This window comes from Gracilinanus agilis, chromosome 1, assembly GCF_016433145.1.
Source record: "Gracilinanus agilis isolate LMUSP501 chromosome 1, AgileGrace, whole genome shotgun sequence".
NCBI lineage: Eukaryota > Metazoa > Chordata > Mammalia > Didelphimorphia > Didelphidae > Gracilinanus > Gracilinanus agilis.
This window is the reverse complement of record NC_058130.1, coordinates 378125113-378137687: the sequence shown is the minus strand read 5'-3', so window position 1 is coordinate 378137687 and position 12575 is coordinate 378125113. Positions and strand designations below refer to the sequence as shown.

Here is a 12575-nt window from a genome sequence, read left to right as displayed (position 1 = left end):
TTTTTTCCATTTTAATCCCTACTCCCTTTCAGGACCAGGATATTTAATCTGTTTGTAAGTATTCCCCGTTAACCCACCTGCACACATTCTAACTTTAGTCCTAGTTTAGTTTGAGAAATTTCTACAACAGAGTTCTCTATATGCAGGTCCAATCCTCCTCTGTCCATTTTATTTGAGTGGTTTATCTGATGCCCACTCCCTAACCCTTTTCCCATATTTGTACACTCTTTTTTCTTATATATATATATATGTATATACATATATATATATATATTTATAGTAATAATGAAGTCCATCATTTCCTCTTCATTTATCTACAAGGTAGAGATCCTCCCTTCACCTTGTTTTCCATTGCTCTTATTTTTTTTTAAAGGAAAATCATGTATATATTAAGAACATCCCTTGAACAACTTTTAATGTTCCATAGTGTATTCCTGAGGGTCTTTGTGTTAAGATCCTTACTTTTCTACAAGTTATTTGTATAGTCAGAAGTCCATTGCAGCACAGCTTTAGAGATTAGAAGGGACTTAATGGTCATCAAGTGCAAACTCTTCATTTTTACTGATGAGGAAACTGAGTCTCAGAGGACTCAAATGAATTCCTCAGGGTCACAAAACTAATTAGTATCTGAGACATTGACTCCAAGTTCAGTTGTCTCTTTATTACACCATAATACCTTAGTGTAGCCCACAATTTAGAGATGAAGAAAATCTAATAGTTACACTTTCAGAGGTATTGAAGTAAGCTTAGTTTGTGGCTGATTCTCAGCAGTACTAGTCCTCCTGGTCTGATGGAATGGGGCCAACTCTTTAAGTACCTCCTACTACCTAGGTCCATGTTGGCAAACCTATAGCACGCATGCCAGAGGGGGCTGCTCCCCTCCCTTCTCCACTGCACCTGAAGACATTTCTAATATCACCTACCTCTCTATCTAGCAGCCCAATTGGAGAACTTCCCCCTTTTTTTTCATCTGGAGTGAGGTGGGGGTGTTCACATATGGTGTGAGGGTTGTAGTTTGGGAATTCAGTCTCTAAAAGGTTCACCATTATTGACCTAGGTAAATCTAGAAAAACAGGGCTGCTACCAAGGTTCTCATTCCCTACTTGATCCCCAGAGAAGCTCTGAATCAATATTTGGATGAGCAGATTAAGGGAACCACTCTCTGCCTAGACTCATACAAATTAATTCAAGGAGAGAACACTCAACAAGATGGTTTATGGGAACTTTGGTTTATGGTCTTTCAAGCACTCCTGTTATGGATCTGAAAAAGAATGTGCTTTCCACAAAGCAAAGACAAATGTCCATGTCAGATGACCAGTACTGGATCATGCTTTCCATGGCAGAATATATTAGAAAAGTGCTGTTCTTTGCATTATCAAACTTGAGTTCCAGATTGGGTTCTGTCATTTATAAACTGTGTGACTTAGCTTGTGACCCTCTCTGAGACCCCATTTCTGGTGATCTGTAAACTGAGATGTTATGGGTTAGGACTAAATAATCCCTAAGCTTCCTTTCAGCTTTAGGTCTAATGCATGTTTGCTAAATGAATGAATGACTCCTTGGACTTTCATGAACTCCTGTCTATAATAAGAGGTAGACACATCTGCTGATAGTTTTCCTTTCATACCCATTCCAGTCTGTTATGTCTTCCTACTGCCCACTGCCCTCTCCTACTCTGTTCTGTGTTTGGGAAGTAGGGTAAGGAACGTGGACATTTGTACTGCTTGATGGCCTCTCATGCCCTATAAAATTCAAAATCTATGATTGTGTGCTCCTACCCCAGCATTTATATTGAGAAGGCAGAATGAACCGCTCACATTTAATTGGCAAGAGCACATTAGGCAGACTGGACCAAAGACCTGACCCAGAGTGGCAATTTCTATCTTAATGTATTCTTGTGGTTTTAGTCAATGGAGCAAAATCCAAAGTCCTTTTTATAAGGGACATTGGCAGCACAAGTGGCCAACATAGAAGACTTTTGCCAAGAAAAATGACATTTTCTTCCCAATTATTTGACTGATTCAGGCAAAAATCCATGCACCAATCCCTTCTGAATAAAATGGATAATAGTTGGTTTGGAAAAAGTGCTATGGAAATTTGAGGAAGTATATATAATAATTTTAAGTATTGAATGATGTAATAATTAAAATGGGTTTAACAAATATAAGAATTAAAAATTGTTGTGGTTGCTATTTATAATAATTAACTCAAGTCAAAATGCTGTTAGTAGCTTTAGTAGCTTTATTATAGCAAGGTAGAGATAGTAAAGAAGAAATGTAGGAAGGAGGTAGAAAATATTGCCAAGCTAAATTCCCTAAGTCCAGATCCAAGTGCCTCACCTACGATAGCATCCCACCAAAGACTGGGGAAGAACTGAAAAGCCAGTGTCTTTGACCAGGGTCTTCCTCAACCCAAGCGAGTCACCAAAGCTGAACTCCTCGAGCCACCAATGCAGAATATCCAATGTAGAAGTCCTTCAATACAGAAGAAGTCCAATACAGAAGAAGTGCCACGGAGAAGAATTCCTCTTTCAGCAAGAGCCACCAATGCAGCAGAATGAGTCAGAATACCCTTGGCTGGTTTTTATAAGCAGTTTTCTCTACATCACTTCCTGTCTCTTTGGTTTCTACTTCTTTTCACTGTGGACTGATCTATCACATCTCAGGAACCAATCAGAGTTTATTAATTTGCCTGGCACTGCCCAGGGAGCAGTGCCTATTGGATCAACCTCCCATTCTCTGAGGGTGGTTTATCAAAAGGATCCTCACCGGAGTTCCTAATTGATTAAGTTAAGAGGGTAGAGCACCCCAAGTACTTGATTGATAAAGTTGAGATAAAAAAAATTCCCTTTCACAATGAGGAGGAGAGGGCTTTGGATAAGCTATGATAGAAAAAAGAAGGCTCAGAAATAAAAACAATAGGACAAGAACCCAATGAAAAGACATTAAAAACAAGTTAATGGATGTCCTGGAAATGGGATAAAAGGAAAGTAGGAAAAGACTGAAAATATTAGGGGACCTTATTCTTACTTAGTATGAACCTCTAATGCAATAAAAAGGGGCAAGGCCCTAGGACATCTAAATTTAGGAGTTTCTCCCAATACCCAATTACCCCCTGATTCCCTTGTCCTCGTTACAAAGCAGTTTGGATAGACTGGAAGAGTGTTTTTACTTAGAAAAAGCTGAGGTTTATCTTCTTGCTCCAAATTATAGACAACCTAGTCATTATTGTAAAAGATTTCCCAGAAAAGCTCAATCTGTTTTTTATTTTAATTTTCTTAAATTCACATATGAACCTTGACTGGGAATGACCTTGTTTAATCATACTTAAAGGTATTTATTGTTCATAACTTCAGCATTAATTTGGAGAACATAAACTTTGCTCTCTCAATTCTATTGCAGGTGTAAGAACAAAATCTTTCATTTTTTGAGCTATCAATTAATATATAAATATATACACATGAATATAACATAGTTATACAAATGTTTCCATGTACATAGATATGTATACATATACATGTAGTTATATACACATACATAAGCCCATTTTTTTTTGCATTTATTTCTTTTAGTTGTGTCCAACTTTTGAGACCCCATTTGGAGTTTTTATTATTTTTTTTTGGCAAAGATCCTGAAATGGTTGCCATTTCCTTCTCTGGCTCATTTGACAGATGAGGAAACTGAGGCAAACAGGGTTAAGTGACTTGCCCAGGATCACATAGCTAGTAAGTGTATGAGGCCAGATTTGAACATTAATTAGTAGGATAAATCTTCCTGACTTCAGACCCAGCACTATACCCACTGTGCCCTCTAGTTGCCCACTATATATACATACCTACATACCTACATATAATACATGTGTGCATATGTATGTGTGTGTTTATCTCTCTGTCTATCTGTATATTTATCTCTCCATTCATCCTTTAGGAAGTATTCCACATCCCCACAATGTCCTGAGGATTTTAATCTTAAAATGTATTTTCTCACAGAAAAAACAAAGCTTCTGTGTATTGAGTATGTCTCTACTTTTATTACAGATCAAGTGAGATCTTTATCCTCCTTATGCATTTAAAATTCTCACTGAATTGTTTTAGCTTCCATATATTATTACTAATTTAAATTCTAATTTAATTTATTTTTTTTTTTTACATTTTTAAACCCTTAACTTCTGTGTATTGGCTCCTAGGTGGAAGAGTGGTAAGGGTGGTCAATGGGGGTCAAGTGACTTGCCCAGGGTCACACAGCTGGAAAGTGTCTGAGGCTGGATTTGAACCTAGGACCTCCCATCTCTAGGCCTGACTCTCAATCCACTGAGCTACCCAGCTGCCCCTAAATTCTAATTTTAAATTAAAAAGAAAAACATAATACAATACTGTGAAACATCTCTGACAAAAGAAATTAGTTACAAAATTAACATTTAGTAAATGTGAATTACAAAAATAATTTCTCATACCCCTCCAAGGACTATAAGAACTTCTATCTTGCTTTTGCATTGCCATCATATGTAAATATCTCCCTTCTATACACAGAGATAATGACTTTTTTTAAAAAATTTTATTTTGAATACTTTCCCATAGTTACATGTTTCATGTTCTTTCCCTCTCCCTAAGCTCCCCTAACCCCCCTTACCAGCCACACAATTCCACTGGGTTTCACATGTATCATTGATCAAGACCTAATTCTATAGAGATAATAACTTTTTAACAAAGATAAGTATAAAATAAAGACAGTTCAGTAAGAGTATAGGCAATATTCCATATTCATACTCCCCTCTTCTCAAAACTTTGAAAGAGCTTTCCAATTCCTTTTTAAGGAAACCAAATAAGCCCAAGAAAGAAATGGGATAGAGAACAAGGCATTGGGGGTAGTGAAGTAGTACAGTGGATAGAGCTCCAGGACTGGAGTCAGGAGGATCTGGGTTCAAATCTGAAACTCAGTCAGTTCCTAGCTGTTTGACACTGGGCAAGTCACCTAACCCCAAATGCCTAGCCCTTGCCTCTCTTCTGTCTTAGAATTGTTACTAAGACAGAAGGTTGAAAAAAAATGAAGCATTTTATTATCTAATGTAAGATATTGATTTTTTCTTATTTGAATGAATGAATAAAAAAGTATTTTTAAGCATGATGCACTGTGTATCAAGTGTTGCGAACATGTAGAAAAGAACAAGATGATCTTGCCTCTTAAAGGAGCTCACACTCTAATTGGGGGAGGCAATGTGTAAAGGAAAGTCAGCTCTGTTCAAATAATCTTTATTTTTTTGTTCTTTTTGTCTGGGATTGTGAAGAAACTATTGTATTAACTCCAGGCCTTGCTGTTCACCCAACAATAACAACCTGTATTGAAGATCTATGACTTAGGGAGATCTGAAAAATGTGTAGGGGTGGATTTTGAATTTTTCTTTTCAAATTAAAGATTTTAAAGTAATAAATATTATTACTCTCCCTCCTGCTTTCCCCTTGCAAATATACATAGTCAAGCAAAACAAATGCTCACATAGACCATTTTCAAAAGTTTGTCTCATTCTGCATCTTGAATCTATCACCTCTATCTCAGGAGAGTGGTAGTATTTTTTTATATAGTTGTACTCTATAATCATGGCTAAACATTGTATTGAGCAGAGTTAATAAATCTTGCAAAGCTGCATGTTTTTACAATCTTATTTTATATATCATTCTGATTCTGCTCACTTCTCTCTGCATGAGTTGTCTTCTCAGATTTCTGTGTAACCATTTCTTGTCATTTCTTACAATACAATATGATTCCATTCAACCATATAATAGAGTTTGTTTAGTCATTCTTTAATTAATTACTCTGCCTTAAAACTTCATCCTTATTATTTCAGGGATGGATTCATAATTTCCTCTATATGAATATTTCCTCCAATGGTGCATATTATAACTCATCTTTATGTTTTCTATCCTCTGCTATGCTTACCTATCTTCTTTCCCCCCTAACTTCTTGCATTAATATTCCATAGCTTCTCCACCCAAGGTTCTGGGAACCTTTTTCTAGATCTTTTGATGTAGCATGATTAACAATGGCATAATTAACAAAGGCTCCTTGTCTTCTTGCCTGATCACATTCATGCTCTTTGTACTGATACTAAGAGTGATTTAATGCTCATAATCATTCTATCATCTCTTCATCTACTCAATGAATCAGTATGGCTTCCCCTGACTTTTCTTCTTTCCCTTGCTCTGGCCTTCGAAAACATTTGCTTCTGACATTTCTTGTGTAGTCCAGGCTTCTCTGGACATGTCCACTTCTAACATGCTCATGAGGGCAATTTACCTACCATAGACCCTACTGAGTCCCCAATCATATAAGTGTGGGTCATCTCTTTTGACTGGCTGCTTGAGACTTTAAAACTGGTGAGATTAAACCATTCACTCCCTTTTCAGATACAGAGCTCTTTTCTACAAACTCCTCCTTTTACACCCAGAAAAGCCAATCAGTAAATGCTTACCTCTCTTATTCTAAGAAATGGGCTTGGGCATGGTTTTTTAATGTTCTGTGTTGTTTGTCCTCAGTTTCAGATTCTAGAAGTAATCCTCATGGAATTAGGAGTCTGAGCCATGGCTATGTTGGAACCAGGGATGTAGGTGGGATGGTGGGATGGTGGACTTGAGAATCCAAGGTTCCTGGGATTCAAGCCCAAGGGGGATATTGGACATGGAACTGGTGCTATACTCTTTGAAGACTGAACTAAGCTATGAATGAAATCCTCCTCTCCCCAGAGACTGAGGCAGTACAAAGGGAGAGAAAGAAAATTATAACTCCCATTTCATAGGGGAGTAAGTTTGTTTATTTGGATTAATCCTTTGGAAGAATAAATATTCTGTTATAAAAAGGTCCAGTGTTACACTTTTCCATAGTATGGAGAGACAGCTAAAATTTAATGGGTGATCCCAAATCTTTTGCTTTATTTCAGGGATCTGCAACTGTCTGCTAAATTGAAAATCTGCTTTATCACCTCCTTTTGCATAGCCCAGTGAGCTCATAATGTTGTTTTTAATTTTTTTTACATTTTAAAATAAAATTTTATTGTATTCAAAAATATCCCAGCTCATGAACCAATACCAAGATTGTGGGCAGGATTTGAACCTCAGGCTCTATTTGGCTGACACATGCCCTCCAGTAATCCAGTCATAGTGATCACATCAACTATAAATCATATTCTCAACCAGGAGAAGTTAGAGTCACTGTGTTCCCAGGTGTTTTTTTTTTTGTGTTAAGTTAATATGTAAGGAACTCTGAATACATTAAGCAGAAAGAAGATTTCCTATATGGGTCTCTTATCTCCATCCCTCAGTTATGTGAACAAGTAGTAGATAGGATGCTGGTCCTGGAATGAGGAGGACCTGAGTGAATTCTACTTCAAATACTTACTAGATTTGTGACTCTGATCAAGCCATTTAACTCCTATTTGTTCAGTTCCTTATCTATAAAATGGGAGATGGTAAATGGCCAACCACGCCAATATCTTTGCCAAGAAAATCCGAAACAAGGTCACAGAGTCAGATACAACTAAACAATCATCCAGTCTCATTCCTCCTTCAAGATGGTCTGGTTCTCTGCTACTTCTGAAGTCCCAAGTGGGGAGAATTTTCTATCATAAATGATTAGTATATTTAAAGTCAGGAAGAAGATGAAAAATGAAGAATAAATGCTGATCAGTGGTTGTGAAGATAATAATTTTCCTCTTTACCTGCATAATAAACTGTCTATAATGAGGAATGTTCCTCAATAAGGATTGCTGTGTAGGCAGAAACTGGAAAACACTCTTGTTGTACTGGATTATTCATTATCCACCTTTTTAAAAAAACAGATCTGTTACAAGCACTTATTATTTTAACAGGGGCATGAACATTTGATGCTGTGGCTGGTTTGCTGGCAAGCAGCTGTGGGTCTACCCTTTTTTCTTCCAGTGTTCCTTGTGCTATCCTAAGGCTTTTCCATGCCTCAGGGTAGTTTCCAGTCAGTGGGAGAGGTAAGGGTGGAGGAGGGATGAAGGAATTGGAAATGCAAAAGGAGAGTGTTTTTTGCAAGTGTTTTTTTCCCCCATCCTCAAAAGGACAAGGAAAAGGGAGACTGTGGATATTGGCTGTGAAGGGGTACACTGTCTGTGCCATAAAGAAGAGAAGAGAGGTAGAATTAGGTAGCTTTATGTCAGTCAGTAGTTTGGACTGGGAACTGTTTTCTGATGAATGCCTTTAGACAATATATATATATATAGATGTGTAAGGGACCTTTTTGTGTGCCCCACTATGGGGCCTGAAAAAGGGCTAAAGTTATTAGCCTAGGCCCTAGGGTAATATTGATCCTTACTCTCTTCATTATAAAGTCTAACATTAGGTGAGGAAGGAGAAGCAAATGGTAGCTGATGCCAAGCAGAGTACCAGAGGCAGAATGGCCAGTACATTCCTTAGGCTGAAATGAATAAGGTGGGAAATGCAAGAAAGAAGTTTCTTTTTGTTTTCTTTTTTTTTGCTTACACATTGAGCTGCTAGATGATGCAGTGAATAGAGAAAGAGATGAGTTCAAATCCATCCTCAAATACTTACTATGTGTGTGACACTGAGCCAATAATTTAACCTCTCTGTCTCAGTTTCTTCATCCGTAAAATGGAGGTAATAATAGCACTTACTTCCCAGGGTTGTTATGAAGATCAGTTAAGATAGTAAGTATTATTATTAGGTTTAATAAAAATTCTTTTGAATTTTTCATTTTGTGAAACAAGCTTGCTCTTTAGTCTATGCTTTTTTTTTGTCTTCGTTTTTTCAAGAGAACTTTAAATACCTATATGAGAACTAGAAATAAGTAAAATTTATTTGTTCCTAAAAGATACCCTAGGGGTGCAAAAACAAACCATACAATGTAATTATTAACATTCTTCCAAGAATGAACCTGAGTCTACAGCATTTCCACATCTCTGGTACTTTGAGATAGCTTATTCAATGCAAAATAGCCAACAGAATCCTTTATTATAGAAGTATTGGGAACAATGGATTTTACTCCTCACATCCAGTCAAGCAGTATTGGTCAGGCCAGAGTCAATGCCTGGATTATTTTATTTGCCATCTAGGGAAGGAACTGGTCACTGAAACCGGGATGTGGGGCAGATGACTCAGACAATGGAATTACCATGCCAAGGAGACATTGGTAGCAGAAGGTACAGGGATGTGATGCTTGGACCATGTGGAATAGAAAGAGAAGAATAGAGGATAATGCATCAGAATAATTCAGAGGTTTAGGAATGCCATATTAGTTGTGAGTTCAGAGCTAATAATAATGACTAGTATTTACATAGTGTCTACTATGTGCCAGGCCTATGCTAGGTGCTTTACAAATATTATCTCGTTTAATCCTCACAACAGCTCTATGAGGTATAATTGTTATCCCCATTTTACAGATAAGGAAACTGAGATAAACAGATATTAAGTGATTTGCCCAGAGTCACACAGCTAGTAAGTATCTGAGGCCAGATTTGAACTCAGGAAGATAAATCTCCAAGCTCAGCACTTTATCTACACTGCCACCTAGCTACCCTCTATGTGATCTAGGACAGGACATTTTACCTCCTGGTGTTCCAAGAGACATTCTAAGGCTATAAAGTTACTAGAATATACTCATCTTCATTGGTAGAGGGAGTTTCCTCATCTGGTAGGTCTCCATCCCATTGAAATCAGAAGTTCAAGCCTTATTCCTGTCATCAAAATATGCACTAAATATTATTGTATATGGCAAAGCAACAACTTTAAAAATACAAATAAAGTTTGTACCATGGCATCTGGGCACTCCCTCATATGTGAGCCCCAGGAAAATCTACCCCAGGTTTAAGGTATGCTGAGGGCTGGCACAAACTCAAAAGCAAGCACCTAGAGCATTTTAGATGTTCTGAACTGGGCATCTCTGATATTCTTTTGGTCAATGAACTTGTCTCTGCAACCATTTTCTTTATATATATTTTATTTCATTCGATATTTCCAAATTATAATTAATATTTGTAACATTCATTTTATTTTTATTTTTATTTTTATTTTTGTAAAGCCTTTAATTTCATAGACATGATGGAAATTTTATGGACACATGGAAAACTTAAACATGATCACAGTTTTGACAATGTAGACAAACTAACCAGATTGCTAGCTGTACTGTCAAGGCTGCCTTCATACCACCACGATAACTTCTTTCTTTTAATCCTGTTCTCCATTCTTATTTTTTCCTATCTTCACACTTTGTTCTTTGTCAAACTAGTCTATGATCTGACCATACTGATACAGCTGATTCAAGATTTATCCCCACATCATTAAGGAGTCATTTCCTACCATTGAAATATAATCAATTTCTTTTCTCATGATGTTTTTCAGTGCTTGCCATAACTATTGAGAATTTTCTTGATGTCATTTTTCATGCTGAATAGAGGTACAGATTTTTTTGTAGTCTACAAGTCTGACCTTTATCATTTTATTCCTGATCTATCATGGTACCTTTCTAAACAGTCACCAAATAGTTAAGCTAAACATGTTTAAGCTGATGAGTTTTAGATGAAACATGCTACAGAGATGTATGGCAGGGGGCATTAGTACTTTTCTCCTTCCTCTTCACCCTCTCCTTCAACAGAATCCACACCAACCTCTTCATAATCCTTCTCCAGGGCTGCCATATCTTCCCATGCCTCAGAGAACTCTCCTTCCTCCATACTCTCCCCCACATACCAGTGAACAAAGGCATGCTTGGCATATATCGGATCAAACTTGTGATCCAGGTGAGCCCAGGTCTCAGCAATGGCTGTGATGTGCTCAGCATGCACACAGCCCTCTGTACCTTGGCCAGGTCACCACCAGGAACCACAGTGGGAGGCTGGTAATTGATACCAACCTTGAAGCCAGTTGGGCACCAATCCACAAACTGGATGCTACACTTTGTCTTGATGGTGCCAATGGTGGCATTGACATCTTTGGGAACCACAACCCCAAGGTACAGTATTTACTGTGGCAAGGGTCACATTTTGCCATCTGGTTGGCAGGCTCAAAGCAAGCATTGGTGATCTTTGCTACAGGAACCTGCTCATGGTAGGCTTTCTCAGCAGAAATGACTGGGGCATAGGTGGCCAAGGGGAAATGGATTCGGGGGTAGGGCACCAAGTTGGTCTGGAATTCTGTAAGATCAACATTCAGGGCACCATCAAATCTCAGAGAGGCAGTGATGGAGGACACAATTTGACTAATAAGGTGATTTAGATTAATGTAGGTTGGGCGTTTAATATCAAGGTTTCTGAGACAGATATCAAAGCCTCATTGTCTACCATGAAGGCACAATCAGAGTGCTCCAAGTGATTGAATGGTCAGAATGGAGTTGTAGGGCTCAACTACAGCTGTGGAAACCTGAGGGGCTTGGTAAATGGAGAACTCCAGCTTAGACTGCTTGCTATAATCAACAGATAGCCTTTCCATCAACAGAGAGGTAAAACCAGAGCCGTGGAGAACCAAGAAGCCTTGAAGACCTGTGCACTGATCCGCCAGTTCCTGAATCCTATCTAGAACAAGGTCAATAGTCTAGTGCCCATGAGCATAGTTATTGGCAGCATCTTCCTTGCCAATGACCAGCTGTTCAGGATGGAAGAACTGGTGGTAAGTTCCAGCACGAACTTCATCAATGACAGTTGGTTCTGTATCTACAAACACTGCTCTGGGGACATGTTTGCCAGCCCCCGTTTCACTGAAGAAGGTGTTGAAGGAGTCATCTCCTCCCCCCAATGGTCTTGTCACTTGCCATCTGCCCATCAGGCTGGATACCATGTTCCAGGCAGTACAACTCCCAGAAGGCATTGTCAATCTGGACACCAGTCTGGCCAATGTGGATAGAGATACACTCATGCATGGTGGTTAATGGGTTAAGCAGTGGCTGGGACAGCAGGAACAAGGATCCCCAGGTTCTCATTACAGCCCTCGACAAGCTAAGAGTAGAGGTAAGTAACACACTCTGGAACATTCATTTTAAAGCAATTTAGAGTTCCAAATTTTCTCCCCACCTCCTCACCTTCCTCTACCCCTAGAGAGGTTAAGCAGTATATCGATTGTACATGTGAAGGCATACAAAAAACATTTTCAAATTAGTCATATATCATGCAAGGAGGAAAAAATTTGAACAGCAAATCCTCAACTATATAACAAAGAAAAAATTATGAAAATTGAAGAAGAGATTAATAGAATTTAAAACAAAACACTAATGATGGATAAGTAAAACCAGAAGCTGATTTAAAAAATCTAATAAAATAAACAATTAGTTATCATGATTAAATAAAAGAAGGAAGCCAAATTGTTCATATCAAAAAATGAAAAAGGAAAATTTATAGCAATTGAAGAAGAAATAAAGCAAATTGTTAGAATCTATTTTGTCCATGTGTATGCTAACAAAATTGATAACAGAGGAAATGGATTATACTTACAAAAATATAAAATAATCTCATTTACAAAAGAAGAAATAGAGTATTAACCCAATATCAGTAAAAGAAATTGAATAATCTACAAAATAGATGAACGAAGGAAAAAAACAAAACCTCTAGGACAAGAT

At 37.7% G+C, this 12575-nt stretch overlaps 1 pseudogene; it reads right to left on the bottom strand.

The window, feature by feature from the left end:
- Positions 1-10581: 10581 nt before the first annotated feature.
- On the bottom strand, positions 10582-11882 carry LOC123231506 (annotated as a pseudogene).
- Between the last annotated feature and the right edge of the window lie 693 nt (positions 11883-12575).